Source organism: Octopus sinensis, linkage group LG18 (genome assembly GCF_006345805.1).
Source record: "Octopus sinensis linkage group LG18, ASM634580v1, whole genome shotgun sequence".
NCBI classification, from domain to species: domain Eukaryota; kingdom Metazoa; phylum Mollusca; class Cephalopoda; order Octopoda; family Octopodidae; genus Octopus; species Octopus sinensis.
The window spans coordinates 11,288,318-11,306,182 of record NC_043014.1 but is presented as its reverse complement, the minus strand read 5'-3'; positions in this window follow the sequence as shown (position 1 = coordinate 11,306,182).

Below are 17,865 nucleotides of genomic sequence, written 5' to 3'. Positions count from 1 at the left end.
GCTAAGTGACGGGGACGTAAACACACCAGCATCGGCTGTCAAGCAATGCTAGGGGGACAAACACAGACACACAAACACACACATAAATACATATATATATATATGTATATATACATATATACGACAGGGTTCTTTCAGTTTCCGTCTACCAAATCCACTCACAAGGCATTGGTGGGCCCGGGGCTATAGCAGAAGACACTTGCCCAAGATGCCACGCAGTGGGACTGAACCCGGAACCATGTGGTTGGTTAGCAAGCTACTTACCACACATCCACTCCTGCGCCTATATATATATATATATATATATTATATATATGCGTGTCCCCTCCTCCTCCCTCTTCCTTGCCTAAAAACAAAATTCCTTTACACGTGGTAGTTACCACTATTGAAAAGAAGCCTCCACGCGCTGCTACTACACTTTGTCCTTGCCAGCAAAAAGGCTTCTTCGTTCGTCCCCTGTGTGGTTAATCTGTATAGTATTCTTGTTATTTTCTCGTTTTGTAACTAATTGTATTTTTGTACATGTATTTTTATTTTTGCAGTTTTATTGTTTGTCTATGCCAGAAAAAAGGCTTTTTCGTTCGTCCTCTTGTGTTTGTTTTTGTACAGTATTTTAATTTTGCAGTCTTATTGTTACGTCTTGTTTGTGTTCGTACTCATTGTGCCCCGCTGCTTGAAATTTTATTTTAATTCTCTCGCAGGAAGGCCTATTGGATTAGTGTTCTGTTATGCCTTCGAAACATGCCTGACTCCTCTAGCGACAGCTGATGACGGGGGTTTTGTCCTTGTGTAACCTGTCCTGTATTTGGTTTTCGTTTTCCGTTTCTTTGTTTTGTGTTTTTTGGCTTTTTCTGTTTCTACGTCTTATTGTGATGTCCTGTACTTCCGTATAATTATTTATATATGCATGTATATATACATGTAGATGTAGGTACGTACATATATGTTTGTTGTATGCATATATTTTTATTTATTCCTACCTTATACTATATATATATATATATATATATATATATATATATAATATATATATATATCTTATATATATATATATATATATATATATATATATATATATATATAATATACAATATATATATACATATATACGACGGGCTTCTTTCAGTTTCCGTCTACCAAATCCATCACAAGGCTTTGGTCGGCCCGAGGCTATAGTAGAAGACACTTGCCCAGGTGCCACGTAGTGGGACTGAACCCGGAACATGTGGTGGTAACAACAAGCTACTAGCACACAGCCACTCATGCGCCTATATATATATATATTATATATAATATATATATATATATATATATATATATATATATAATATATATTATTATACTATATACATATATATATATACATATATACGGGGGGCTTCTTTCAGTTTCCGTCTACCAAATCCACTCACAAGGCTTTGGTCGGCCCGAGGCTATAGTAGAAAGCCACTTGCCCAAGGTGCCACGTAGTGGGACTGAACCCGGAACCATGTGGTTGGTAAACAAGCTACTTAGCACACAGCCACTCCTGCGCCATATATATATATATATATATATATATATATATGTATGTGTATATGTATATATACATATATACATATATAAATTTATATAAATAAGGATAAGATCGTTATTTGAAATACCTATCTTATCAGGTGGCCAGCATGGAAGTAAAAAACCTCAAAGGTAATAATTATTATTAAAATTATAATTAAAGGTTTCTAAGAGATAGCACCATGCTAGAAATAACAGCCAAAACTTGACTCTGAAACCACCTTAAATGTTCATTGGTATTGTATGAACATTTAATGTGGTTTTATAATCAAGCTTTTGGTTGCTATTTCAAGCATGGTTGTATCTCTTAGATACCCTTAATTATAATTTTACACACACACACACACACACACACACACACACACACACACACACACACTCACACACATATATATATATATGCTGGCCACCTGATTATATCCTTATTTATATAAATTTACATATATAAATATATATATATATATATATATCTATATATATATATATAATACAAAATGTGTATATACATATATATATATATCAATATTTATCCAAACATATATAAATATATATACATATATATATATGTATATATCTATATATATATATTAAGGTATGTAGAAAAATACAACATGGACAAGAACGTATATCTTAGAAGACGATACAATAAACATGGACAGGACATTCGAACCCCTCAGTCTTCAGTCAAGAACCGGATCATCATAGTAATTTCGGCTGATTAATCTTGAGATTACTAGATCACGGCCAGCCCTCCAAGAAAAAACTAAGCAACGAGCATTAGAAAAACTAAGCTGGAAGCGTAGATTTCCTGGAAGAAGGATCGAATGCATACGAACACCAGGACAGCAACAAGGGACAGATAAAAAAAAAAAAAAAAAAAAAAAAAAAAAAAAAACAATAATGGAATACAGAAACATGAAATACAGAAGCATAACGGTGAAAACAACAAGTGTCTTACGACTGATAACAAGCAAACAAATTTTTTCTCTGGCGCATTGGAAAAAGCCTTTATAGCGGCGGACGAAAAAACACGATGTTAACACGACGAGGGTCAGGAGCTGAAAGGCAGATTTCGGCCAACAGTCACGTGACAGAGAAGAGGGAAAAGAAAAGAAAGAGAAGCAAAGGAAAGAGAGAGAGAGAGAGAGAGAAGGGGGACAAAACGCAACCAAAGAGAGAGAAGAGAGAGAAAGAAGGAATCAGAGAGGAGAAGGGATGGGTGTCGAAGAATGACCTGTGAGTGCAGAGCGAGACAAAGAAATAGGAGGGTAGTGGAAGACTAGACCAAAGGATCAGAGGAAAGAGAAGATGAATAGAGAGAAAAGAGAGAGAGAGGGGGACAGATCAAGGTAAAAATGAAGAGAGAGAGGGAGAGAGAGAGACAAACAGAGAGTCGTACCAATTATTAAGAATATGTGTTCACATTAATGATAAGGGGGGTACGGGGCGCCTGGAATATATGTTAAGGTATGTAGAAAAATACAACATGGACAAGAACGTATAACTCTTAGAAGACGATACAATAAACATGGACAGGACATTCGAACCCCTCAGTCTTCAGTCAAGAACCGGATCATCATAGTAATTTCGGCTGATTATCTTGAGATACTAGATCACGGCCAGCCCTCCAAGAAAAAACTAAGCAACGAGCATTAGAAAAACTAAGCTGGAAGCGTAGATTCCTGGAAGAAGGATCGAATGCAACGAACACCAGGACAGCAAAAGGGACAGATATAAAAAAAAAAAAAAAAAAAATATAATATATACATACATATATATATATAGGCGGAGGCATGGTGGTGCGATAAGAAATTTGCTTCCCACCCACATGGTTCTAGGTTCAGTCCCATGTGGGTGTCTGCTACAACAGCGTCGGATCGACCAGAGCTTTGTGAGAGGATTTAGTACAAGGAAACTGAAAGAAGTGTGTGTGTGTGTGTGTGTGTGTGTGTGTGTGTGTGTTTCAATCGATACTGATTGCAGCCAAGCTACAAACTCAATCGTTTGTAGCTGGACTGCAGCCAACGATGTTTGTTAATGCATTTAATAAATCGCTCGATATTTCTACATTTTCGAATTCCACTAGATGAAAATAACTCCTGTCTTGAAAATCAGCTAGAGTTGACAACAGGAAGAGCGCCGGCCGTAAAATTCATGCAGTTTATTTATACTAGCATGGACGAACAACTGGAATATATATATATATATATATATATTAGTATATATATATATTGAATAAGGGTAGAAATTGATATTAATCAATTAGAGCCAGTGGCCTAGCATATTAAAGAAATCTGAAGATTAAAATATTTTTACATACAAAATTTAAAGGACTGACCACTAAAAGTGGATGGTCAATATGCTAGATATAGACGTCAAAATTGCTTATTTTCCACGAAGAATGCGTTCTCAAGTAAAAACTCAGCACAAAACCAAAGTGTAAAAAATAAGCAAGACAAATGAAAATATACGAAATAATAACCATTACCTATGTACCGATCAGTTTCGCTTGTTAATATCCACGCATATGGATACGTGAAAATCTGCAAGCTCATCAGCATAGTCTGTCGTATACAAACATAATTTCCAGGACTAGATACAAAAACGCTTGACCGTTTATATATGTGGGATGATCTTGTCCGCGTTTGTACACCCAGCACTATTTGACAACCAGTGTTGGTTTGTTTACATCCCCGCACCCGAGGAATTTTGTAAAAAAAAAAAAGATTATTAGAATAAGTACCAGAATGAATCTAGTGTGTTTCTGCATCCTTCATGCTTGATCTAACAATCGCCAGGCGGTGAGCTGGCAGAAACGTTAGCACGCCGGGCGAAATGCTTAGTGGTATTTGGTTTGCCGCTACGTTCTGAGTTCAAATTCCGCCGAGATCGACTTTGCCTTTCATCCTGTCGGGATCGATAAATTAAGTACCAGTTATGCACTGGGATCGATATAATCGACTTAATCCGTTTGTCTGTCCTTGTTTGTCCCCTCTGTGTTTAGCCCCTTATGGGTAGTAAAGAAATAGGTATTTGATCTGCCGCTACGTCCTGAGTTCAAATTCCACCGAGGTCGACTTTGCCTTTCATTCTTTCGGGGTCGATAAATTAAGTACCAGTTACGTACTGGGATCGATGTAATCGACTTAATACGTTTGTCTGTCCTTGTTTGTCCCCTCTGTGTTTAGCCCCTTGTGGGTAGTAAAGAAAGAGGTATTTCGTCTGACTTTACTTTCTGAGTTCAAATACCATCGGGGTCGACTTTGCCCCTCGTCCTTTCGGGGTCAATAAAATAAGTACCAGCTGAGCACTGGGATCGATGTAACCGACTAGCACCCTCACTTACAATCACTAGCCTTGTGCCAAAATTTGAAACCAATATACAGGAAGATTAAAAGAAGGCAAGATAACGAGACAACTGTATGCCAGAAAATGCGTGCAGAATTTGCAATTTGATATGTAAAATTTAAGGGGAATATGTGCGAGGATATATAAAACCTTTGATTTTATTCTAGGTTTGCAGGATGGATATGCAAAATATCGCCTGTAGCCTGAGTTTTTGGGGTTAGCAGAGCTGTTGGTGATCACTGTCGAAAAATGCCATGAATTCTGTAACAAGAATTAAAATTTTTTTTTATGCAGCCTTTTCAAGCCTAGCCAGGCTCATGGGTCCGGTTTCCCGGTTTCTATGGTGTATGTGTTCCCCCCAGCTGGACGGGACGCCAGTGCATCGCAGCGTTACTCAAGAAACAGGAAGAAAAAGTGAGAGAAAGTTGGGGTGAAAGAGTACAACAGGGGTCGCCACCACCCCCTGCCGGAGCCTCGTGGAGCGTTAGGTGTTTTCGCTCAATAAACACACATAACGCTCGGTGTGGGAATCGAAACCGCGATCCTCCGACCGCGAGTTCGCTGCCCTAACCACTGGGCCATTGCGCCTCCGTAACAAGAATTACAAGTCGGAAAGTCAAATGCTGCCATGAAGCTTCTTGTAGAAGACTGAAAAAGTTTTGTCACTCGCCATTTTGTCACTTGCAATTTCATATAAAACAGGGATTGAGGGTCAGTTTGCCCAGGGCTTAGGTTTTCGATGAGATTCGTTTCAAGAAATCTGCTTTGTGTTTTCCAAAGTACTCTGATACCTGCAATCTGAAATGCTGTCGGGCGCTCATAAATCTCTGCCGTAGTGTGGCAATGCGACGTGCGGTGCAGCAATCCTTGTAATATCTAACATGATGAATATTCTTCCCCGTGAACCCTAAAACTCACAAGACTAGTTATCTGGGATCCATAGCGTATAAATGACCGGGATCATGATATTCCCTTTGAAAGAGACTCCGGTAGGTTGCAGGATTCAAGACCCAGTAGTTTTGTCGGAAGCGGACAAGTCGATTACATCGAAACCAGTTCTTGATTTATAGTTTATTTTTATTGATCCAGAAGGGATGCAAAACGAAGCTGACTTCGACGGGATTTGAACTAAGAACGTAAAGAGCCGGTAAAAACGCTGCTTTGCATTTTGCCCGACGTGTTAGCAATTCTGCCAGCTCGCCATTGGTCCTTTTTATTTACCTCTTTTCAAGGTTCTCTTTTGTAATCCGAACCATTTATCAATTCCTCCAATAAATATGTTTACTGGTTGCTTTAACAACTGCATCGAATAACTTGGTGCCGACCAAATACAAAACATGTTTGATTGTCCAATCAGAGCATTTGTATCTAAGATCAGTCCTATTTAATATGCCGATAAAAGTTGATAGTACCAAAGCAAAGCAGAAATGAACGGAAAAGGTTACCTTAGATTATTCCTCTTCTAATAGAGACAGAAGTTAGTCTCTTTTTTTTTTTCATCTCCATTTATTCTTTCTGGGTCGTCGTTGGTTATATGTGCTGTTATACTCTCTTCTATTGTAAGCACAAGGCCCGAAAATTTAGGGGAAGGGGCCAGTGGATTAGATTGACCCCAGAACACAACTGGTACTTTATTTAGCGACTCCGAAAGGATGAAAGGCAAAGTCGACCTCGGCGGAATTTGAACTCAGAACATAAAGACAGACGAAATACCTATTTCTTTACTACCCACAAGGGGCTAAACACAGAGAGGACAAACAAGGACAGACAAACGTATTAAGTCGATCATATCGATCCCAGTGCGTAACCCCGAAAGGATGAAAGGCAAAGTCGACCTCGGTGGAATTTGAACTTAGAACGTAACGGCAGACGAAATACAGCTAGGCATTTCGCCCGGCGTGCTAACAATTCTGCCAGCTCGCCGCCTTATGTGCTCTGTTATATTAATTTTTCTCTGGTGGAAAACGGCAGGAAATCAGCACAACTTGCCTTGATGAAAAACTCTCACTCTTTTGCCCTTAGAGAATCTGTTGCGCCAATGTATGATAAAAAGATAGGCTCCAGAACTGATACCAGTTAGTTGTTTCAGAATGTATTACACGCAATGGGATTGGATCTTTGATCCAAATGCCGCACAGTACTCTCAACCAATCATAACACAGGACTCAACCAATATTCAAAACTCACATGATGGGTAAATCGACCAATCGTTATAGATTAACGTGTTGAACCTACAAAAAACCTGATTGACTTCAATATTCCATAATAGACATTAGTCTAGCTACAACTGCTTGAATCGATGTTAAACCACTGCCTGTTTCTCCTCGTTTTAGATAAATCCGGTCTAAAACATTGTTGATGTCGAAATTTCTGGTGTTAGTCATCAGTTTTTGGGTATTAGCATCAATGACTCGGATCTCATCTAACGGCCAATCGAATACCCAAATGTGTGCTGATAAAGCAAACACATTGCATACAGTGAGTTCAGATGACTGTGGGCTTTATATATATATATATATATATATATATATATATATTATATATATATATATTATATATATTATATATATTATATAATGCAAAATGGGACAAGAACGCAACACATCAGGACAACTAGGTGATACAAAAGGGGACAACAAAACATCCAGATAGACGATGCAAAAAAACAAGGACGGATCATTCGAAGCCTTTTATCTTCAGTCAGGGCCGGATCATCCTCGCAATTTCGGCTGATTAATCTTGAGATTGCTTTAATCTGGCCAGCCCCAAGGAAAAACTAAGCTAAGAGCATTAGATTCCTTTGGTTACGGCTATATATATATATGAGTGCTATATTCCCTGGTTATGTGTTCATTGTTTCAAGTTCCATCATAGGATGAATTTATATCCATCCCTAAGTACGTGTGACATTCAGAAAGTCAGAAATGTCATCAAATGTCATCAAATGTCAGTCTTATATCAATAGTTCGCCATCGCTTTACAGTAACATTAGAACTTCATTTCTGCATCCTTTCAGAATGTTATAACCAGATTAAAGCCCTTCTTCGTCCCACCAGTGAAGTTGCGTGGCATAGTGGTAAGGATATTTGCCTCACGGTCGTTAGATCGTCGGTTCGATTCCCGGCGGTGCGCTGTGTCCTTGAGCAAGACACTTTATTTCTCGTTGCTCCAGTCCAGTCAACTGGCAAAAATGAGCAGTACCTGTAATTCAAAGGACCAGCCTTAAAACATTCTGAGTGATGCTGAAAATCCTTGAGAACAACCTTAAGGGTATGCATGTCTGTAGAGTGCTCAGCGACATGCAATGATAATTTCAAGTGTAGGCTGTTCCGTTGATCGGATCAACTGGAACCCTCGTCGTCGTAATATATATGTATGTATGTAAAGGTGGAAAGCTGGCAGAGACGTTAGCACACCGGGCGAAATGCTTAGCGGTATTTCGTCTGCCGTTACGTTCTGAGTTCAAATACCGCCGAGATCGACTTTGCCTTTCCTCCTTTCGGGGTCGATAAATTAAGTACCAGTTGCGTACTGGGGTCGATCTAATCGACTGCCCCCCTCCCCGCCAAAATTTGGGGCTTTGTGCCTAGAGTAGAAAAGAATGTATATGTATGTATATATTCATGTGCTTGTGCGTGTGCATGTGTGCATGTGTGTGCATGTGTGTGTGTGGATAGATAGATAGATAGATAGATAGATAGATAGATAGATAGATAGATAGATAGATAGATAGATAGATAGATATAGATAGATAGATAGATAGAGAGATATAAAAGCGCGTAGCTTAGTAGGGTATTCGGCTTACGATCCCTGAATAAGTGTTGTTTAAGGATGTTGAACGAAACACCCATGTTTCTAGAGGTGTACTATCCAAACACCAAACAATTCCTCTCAACACATGGCTATGATGCTCCCCCACTACTTCTGCTCGCTATCTGAGATGCACATATCGTCAGCCACCAAGGAATATGCTCAACTGGTTATGGTCAAACAACTGACAAACATATCTGTGGCATTGAGCAGAATATTTGCTGTAGCCCATCTTTTATACCAAGGCAAAACAAGGTACATAATAACACTTCCAATCAGTTAAGATCAGAAGCCATGAGAGCCGCTGCTTGGTAATGCATCAGTGCATTAGCCACTGCACGGTACTGCATCAGAGCTACTGCCTAGGGCATATTGAGCAGAATATTTACTGCAGCCCATCTTTTATACCAAGACACTATAGTCCATTTTTTTAGACAAGTTATAAATAATGGTCATTACATATTTTCCTTTATTAGAGTAAATTTGCTCCAATCGGAGGAAACCCCCTTCGGTCATGAATGACCATGGGATTGCACCTAGAAAGTTACCCTCCGAGGCACAAGTCCGGGCAAGGTTGTTTATGGAAGCGTCCCCTCTCCTCACCACTGCTGTTATCCAAGGGAAAGGCAAAGGGGCCGATACAGCTGGGCACCAGTGATGTCGCAACTCATTTCTACAGCTGAGTGAACTGGAGCAACATGAAATAAAGTGTCTTGCTCAAGATCACAACACGCAGCCCGGTCCGGGATTCGAACTCACAACCTCACGATCGTAAGCTCGACGCTCTAAGCACTGAGCCATGCGCCTTCACAAATTTGCTCCAAAAAAGGGCATATATTTAATGACCATTATTTACACCTTGTCCTCTATATCACTCTGTATGAAAACCAGCTTGACTGGAACGCAACCACGGATTTACAATATAGAATGGTGACGAACTATAACCTTGGACCCTGCTATAAGAATACAGGGAACTCTTTACTAATCTAAGTGATATTGTTAGCCTGGTGTGCCAACAGAGAGCTTATGAGGTATTTTGCCTGGATTGATAATCTCTCACTAATAGCTATGTTGCTATATTATCATTATCTTTATATATAAAAGTGAAGTTGTGTGAGTGTCTGTCTCCTACGATTTAGATTCCTAACTACTCCCACATTTTGCGGTGCAGTTTAACCAAAACCGGGTATCTTATAGTCGTGATTCATATCGCGCCCTTCTGGGTATTAGCGCGCGTCTACGATGAGTCTACGATTTGAAACAAAATTTACCATAATTTTCCCCATTTTTAATGCATTTTTTTGCTATTATATAAGGGAAGTAACTCTCTAAAAATGCTTATATAGTTATTTCCCTTACAAACCCGAGCAACGCCGGGCGATACTGCTAGTCGTTTATATATCTAAGGCGGCGAGCTGGCAGAATGCTTAACGGCATTTCTTCCACCTCGACATTCTGAGATCAAATACCTATTTCTTTACTACCCACAAGGGGCTAAACACACAGAGGACAAACAACGACAGACAAACAGATTAAGTCGATTATATCGACCCCAGTGCGTAACTGGCACTTATTTAATCGACCCCGAAAGGATGAAAAGCAAAGTCGACCTCGGCGGAATTTGAACTCAGAACGTAACTGCTGACGAAATGCGGCTACGCATTTCGCCCGGCGTGCTAACGTTTCTGCCAGCTTGCCGCCTATACCGTCGATAAAATCATTTGAAGGAACGCATCACCAACTCCTTTGCACACGTATCACCAGATTTGCTATTACGAGTTCACAATGAGTGGGCTAAACGTATTGCAATGTGTATTCAAAACAATGGTAACCATACAGAGCCTGTTGCATAAAAAAAAACTATTCTTATAAACTGTTTCTTATAAAAAAGATAAATTGTTCCTATGTATGACGACTTTTGAATCACCCTGTAAATGTGTGTGTGTGTGTATGTTTGTGTGTGTGTGTGTGTGTGTGTGTGTGTGTGTGTGTGTGTGCATCTGTGTTTATACATACGCACAGACACATGTGTGTTTGTGTGTAAAGGCGCACAGCCTAGTGTTTAGATACGTCGCACTCATGACTCTAAGATCGTGGTTTCGAATACCAGGCCGGCTGCGTATTGTGTTCTTGAGCAAGACACTTAATTTAACGATGCTCCAGTTCACTTACCTGTAAATAGGTAACCTTGCGACGGACCAGACTTGTTATCACGGATGATGTTGGCCGCCTTGCCAGCGGGGTGGCATCATTCGAAGGCTAAAACGATGTAAAGAGCATTGTGACTAGCGATGTATAGCAACATCCGAGAATCTGGTCGATCATGTGACCATGCAATATATATACATACATACATACATACATACATACATACATACACACACACATACATACATACATACACACACACACCACACACACACACACACACACCACACACACACACACACACACACACACATTGCGAGAATGATCCGGTTCTTGACTGAAGATTAGAGACTTCGAATGACCCGTCCCTTTTTTGTGTCGTCTATTTGAATGTTTTGCGTTCTTGTCCCATTTTGTATTTTTATATATATTTATATATATATGTGTGTGTGTGTGTGTGTGTGTGTGTGTGTGTGTGTGTGTGTGTGTGTGTATGTATGTATGTATGTATGTATGTATGTATGTATCTATGTATGTATGTGTTTATGTGTGTGGCTGCGTTTGTCCCGCCGCCATCGCTTGACAACCGATGTTGATATGTTTACGTACGTCCCCGTAACTTAGCGATTCAGCAAAGGAGACCTATAGAATAAGTACTAGGCTTAAAAAGAATAAGTCCTGGGGTCGATTTCTTCGACTAAAAATGCCCTTTAAGGTGGTGCTCCAGTATGGCCGCAATCAAATGACTGAAACAAATAAAAGAATAAATATATATACACATATGTACACGGTAGATTTCCACTGTTTCCGTCTACCAAATTCACTCACAAGTTATTGGTCAGCCTGGAGGCGGCACTTGCTCAAATTTTTGCGTAGTGGGGCCGAAACCAAAACCACGTTATTGCAAAGTATGCTTCTTAACCACATAGCTGATACCTGTGCTATAACACAAAACTTATTGGCATGATAAGGCTGTTGCAATAATTCATCGGAATTTTTTTGCAAAATTAGGTTTTGTATGTAAAAAAATTAGGTTTTGTATGTAGGGGAAAAGCTATGATTATTTCGTGGGAACAAAAATGCAAGCTGTGGGAAACAACGAAATGACGTTGTAGAGGGAATAATAAGAAGCAACAGGCCGAATATACTGGGTGTCCCAGAATTAATTATTTATTTCAGTGAAATTGGACAATTTTTTCAAAACTCACTTTTATTTATATTTATCATGTTTAATATGCGTTAAAAGAGTACAAATGTTTAATTTTCCTTATAATTTTATTTTTTATAATGTTTTTAATAATTTTTTTAATAATTTTTTTTCATTTCTGTCAGATCTTGCTTATTGGTCCACGACAGTTTTTTTTACAATATGACTGCAATCATTTTCTCTGCCTCCACTCACAGGGTAGAGCAATAGTTTAGCTGAACGCATTCAGTTAGCAGTGCAGTAGATAACTCCTGAAATGTTTCAAAATGGGGGTCGCAATGCTAAGGATAGATTTGAAATTTGTAGGGATTGAGACGGAACACATGTTGAAAATTTTCACTACAGTTTTGACGTAAGATTCAGTCAGATTTTTTTTAAACATTGAAATAAATATTAGATAATGAGGGTAGAAACTGATATTAATCAATTAAAACCAGTGACTTATTTTAAAAATCCGAAGATTAAAAATTATATTACATACAATTTAAGAGGAATGACCATGAAAGTGGATTCCAAATATGCTAAAGATAGACATCAAATCGCCTTACCACGAAGAGTATGTTCTCAAGAAAGATTTCAGTAAATGATGGTGATATTGAGTAGGTTTATGCTTGTTAATGTGGGAAGCAAGCCCTGCCTCGCTGCGTGCTTGGAGTTCACAATCATCACAAGAGAAACCATATGAAGTAGGTTCTTATTTCTTTATTGCCCATGGGTTAAACATAGAGTGGACAAACAAGGACAGACAAACGGATTAAGTCGATTATATCGACCCCAGTAACTGGTACTTAATTTATCGACCTCGAAAAGATGAAAAGCAAAGACGACCTCGGCGGAATTTGAACTCAGAACGTAACGGCAGACGAAATCCCTATTTCTTTACTACCCACAAGGGGCTAAACACAGAGGGGACAAACAAGGACAGACAAACGTATTAAGTCGATTATATCGACCCCAGTTCGTAACTAGTACTTAATTTATCGACCCCGAAAGGATGAAAAGCAAAGTCGACCTCGGCGGAATTTGAACTCAGAACATAGCGCCAGACGAAATACCTATTTCTTTACTACCCGCAAGGGGTTAAACACAGAGGCGACAAACAAGGACAGACAAACGGATTATGTCGATTACGTGAACCCTAGTGCGTAACTGGTACTTAATTTATCGACCCCGAAAGGGTGAAAGGCAAAGTCGACCTCGGCGGAATTTGAACTCAGAACATAGCGCCAGACGAAATACCTATTTCTTTACTACCCGCAAGGGGTTAAACACAGAGGCGACAAATAAGGACAGACAAACGGATTATGTCGCTTACGTGAACCCTAGTGCGTAACTGGTACTTAATTTATCGACCCCGAAAGGGTGAAAGGCAAAGTCGACCTCGGCGGAATTTGAACTCAGAACGTAGCGGCAGACGAAATATGGCTAAGCATTTCGCCGGCTTGCTAGCGTTTCTGCTAGCTCGCTGCCTTTTCATTTGTTTCTTTAGTGGTTGTTAGGCTTTTATAGAACAGAGATGCAAGTATGACACCGACATTTACTTCATCTGCTGTGGAAGATATTTGCAATTTCTCTTACCTGGGCAGTGTGGTCAGAATAGAGGAAGAAATAGAAAAGAATATGAACAACAGAATGGTCAAGTAGGGGACCTATTTCATCCTATGCTCCAATTCTGGATAACAACGAGAATCAGTATTGATATAAAGGCCGTGTTATAAAGGGTAATAGTTCTGCTAAAGGATTTGAATAGCAGTGAAACGTGGAAAATGTCGGCGAATGTGCCAAGGAACTAGATGTATTCCATCAATGGTGTCTACGGAAAATGCATGTAAGAAAATCCTTCCACGAAGCAAAATCCCAGCCAGCAGTACATCGGTTTCGCCTGGTTGGTCACATTTTGCGCCTGACAGCAGTTCAGTGTGCAAAAACTGCAAATGACATCGTTAGCAGAAAAACAAACGGGAAAAAGTGTCGACCCCACAAAAACAGCTAGCACCAGATACTCCAGGAAAACATTAAATACTGGTAGAACCGCTGCAGATCGGCAACGGTGGAGAAAGCTTGCTACCGGGAAGACCTATGTTGAAGTCTAATAATGGAATACGAATTCTTTTACATTCAAAATGGTATTTTGAAAGTTGTTCCTTCATTTATCGTATCTAAAATATTCAATATACACTGGCGAAAATAAATTTAAGACCAATGATAAAAGTTCTATTTCTTACAAAATATTTATGTATAAAAATAGTTATTGTCTGCATCATTCGAAAGTGAAATAAATTCTGCATAAGGTGTAACAGATGAAAATGATTTGTATGGTGTTAGTAACAAAATATTTTGTAAGAAATAGAACTTTTATTATCGGTCTTAAATTTATTTTTGCCAGTGTATGTCCAGGGCCGTCTTATCAACATTTTAGGCCCCGCGTAAATGAGTGAACTGGACCCTATGGAATTTATATATTGACATTAAGACACAGAATACATATATCAGAATTAGGCCCCTAAACATGTGCCTAAACATGTGGATCCACTGGGTAACTGTCCAGTTTGCCCATGTCTTCAGACGGCACTGTAAACAACCGTTATATGCAAAACAATCGCATTAAAACTAAAATAGCCATCTATGTATCATACTTAATATAAATACATCATTAAAAGGCATATTTACTGCGGTATTCGTCCAGAGATAACATCTCATATGGACGTGCAGTTTTTAAAAACAATATATATATTGGAGGACAATTGTGTGAAAGGGGTGCTCAGCAGGTACTTATTTTATTGCCACTTGAAGGATGAAATGCAATGTCGACCTCGGCAGAAGGTGGTTTGGAAAATGCTGCTAAGCATTTCGCCTGACGTGTTAGCGATTTTGCCAGCTCGTCGCCTTAAGATAAGGTACAGATGTAAATAATAGTATGTAAATGTTGTTTTAAAAAAAATACCCTTTAGGTAGAAAAAATCAATAGACAACAGCTGCTCGTGGGACCTAAACCCATATCATCCATAAACACAACAGACATTGTTCTGCTACTGAACCAAAGCTATCCTTCGAATGCCTTTACCCATTTTAGAAACCTAATTCTTACCCACGGGTATTGTACTTTGATTATGTTATAAGAATTTAGAAACTTATAAGAATTTAGAAATAATTATTTCCCGCTCTCTCGAAGTTTCTAAATTTTTATGGCGTAAACAATATCTGAAGTAGTTTTTGGATCCTCAGGACTGTTCCCTGATGATGTTATCATCAGCATATTGAAGCTGAGAAGTACAGTCATTGGTTCTTTTAGTTGTTCTAACTTGACCGCCAGGGTTCCCAGTGTACAAAATATAAATTAAATAAGACCATAAATCTGTTTGACCTGTCCCAATAGAGGCAGCCCACCGCAGTATCTGTAGTTTACGCTGTGAAACGATCTGATCTGGGTAAGGATTGGGATTAGAGTTTATGATTAGGGTTAAGGATTTAGGGCTTAATGATTATGGTTATGTCTAGGCCAGGGTAAGGGTTAAGGTTTAATGGTTAGTGTTAGGGTTTAGGGTTAAAATTACGGTTAGACTGCGCACTAAAGTGTAAATGACCAGGTAGAATATATGCTAAAGTGGCGCTGATAGTTTTCCCCTTTATGCATCTTTCATATCTTAATGAAGAACCTTCACAACTACCGTGAAGGCACATGGCCGGGTGGTTAGAGCAGCGGACTCGCGGTCGAGGAATCGCGGGTTCGAATCACAGACCGGGCGATGTGTGTGTTTATGAGCGAAACACCTAAGCTCCACGCGGCTCCGGCAGAAGGCAATGGCGAACTTCTGTTGACTCCTTCGCTACAACTTTCGCTCTCTCTCTCTCTCGCTCTTTCTCTCTCTCCCTCTCTTTCCTCCTGCATCTTGCAGCTCAACTGTGACGGACAGGCGGGGAACCTATACGCCAAGGAAACCGGGAAGTCGGCCCTTGTGAGCCAGGCATGGCTCGAGAAGGAACATACTTCACAACTAACATCATGAATTGAAGTCCTTGACAACATCATCGACAGGGAAGCTACTTGTGTATAGACAATTACAAGAAGGAAAACACCCAGTAGAAATTCCGAGGCGTTAATACAAACATCAGCTGAATCCAATATTCGAAATCTTTAATAGAATTGAGGTTTCTTCCTGAACGTTTGAGACACCTAATCGTCCTCCCTGAATGATAAAATGTTTCTATGGATGCGACTTTTTTTCGAAAGTAACTGCAAAAAGGAGGCTCACAGACACAGCTGCCAACGAACGAAAGCAGACAATAGCATGGCCGAAAAAGAAGGGCCAGGGGAATTTAGGCGATGTTTTTATGGGGCAGCACTTTGGGCCTGCTGTATAAGCCTGTAGAGGTTTTGGGGGGAGCCGGGGGCAAGGAGAATCAAGGGCTGTCCCGTATGGGAGGAACACTCTTTAGCTACTACGTACTCGGAAACAGGTTGGCATAAAAAACTGTTGGTACCAACTGCGCTCTAAATCTTATGACCTCTTATGCCAGGGTTCTTTTAGGTAGAAAACAGGCTTATACAGCCATCATAGAACAAGTACATAAATTCAATAGAAACAAATTATCGACATCATTGGATATCAATGAAGATAATTCTATACAAATCTCACTCTATGAAATTCTTTTACAGTGAGTGCTCTTGTTCTGCATATCAAAGAATATGCATGTCTTACTTCTCCGTCTCTCTCTCTAACTAATTCATACGTGCGCGCTCACCCACACGCGCACACAGATACTCACTCACTCACTCTCTCTTCCTCTCTCTCTCTCTCACTATATGTATATAATTATATATGCCTTCGTGTGTATGCATGTATCATGTATGTATGTATGTATGTATGTATGTATGTATGTATACTGTATTTGACACATATAAGACGCTTCCCCCCCCCCCCCACACACACATAAAAAAGTAGTTTGTGTCATAAAATCACCCCGAATCTTGAATGGAGGATGTTGAAACTGGTGTGAGTCATATATGCCATGAAATACGATAAATATACATATGTATGTGTGTATGTATGTATATATTTATGTATGCATGTATGTATCCATATATATATATATATATATATATATATATATATATTTAGGCGCAGGAGTGGCTGTGTGGTAAGTAGCTTGCTAACCAACCACATGGTTCCGGGTTCAGTCCCACTGCGTGGCATCTTGGGCAAGTGTCTTCTGCTATAGCCCCGGGCCGACCAATGCCTTGTGAGTGGATTTGGTAGACGGAAACTGAAAGAAGCCTGTCGTATATATGTATGTATATGTATGTATGTGTATGTGTTTGTGGGTCTGTGTTTGTACCCCTAGCATTGCTTGACAACCGATGCTGGTGTGTTTACGTCCCCGTCACCTAGCGGTTCGGCAAAAGAGACCGATAGAATAAGTACTGGGCTTACAAAGAATAAGTCCCGGGGTCGAGTTGCTCGACTAAAAGGCGGTGCTCCAGCATGGCCGCAGTCAAATGACTGAAACATGTAAAAGAGTAAAAGAGTATATATATATATATATGTATATTTCGGTCCATATATATAGCGAGAGAGAGGGGGGTTATGAGAGGTAATGGTGTCAATAAGACCCAAAGGTGTCAGGTAATGCTGAGTAAGTGCTATGGACAGTCTATAGTTAAGCTCCAGGTTCGGTAATTATACGAAAGAGGTCAACGTAGGTCATATATCAGCATGTGTATATATAAAAATTATTAACAGAATGAGATAAAAATCCAAAGCTGTGAAAGATTTCAGAACATTTATAAAGAGATGGTC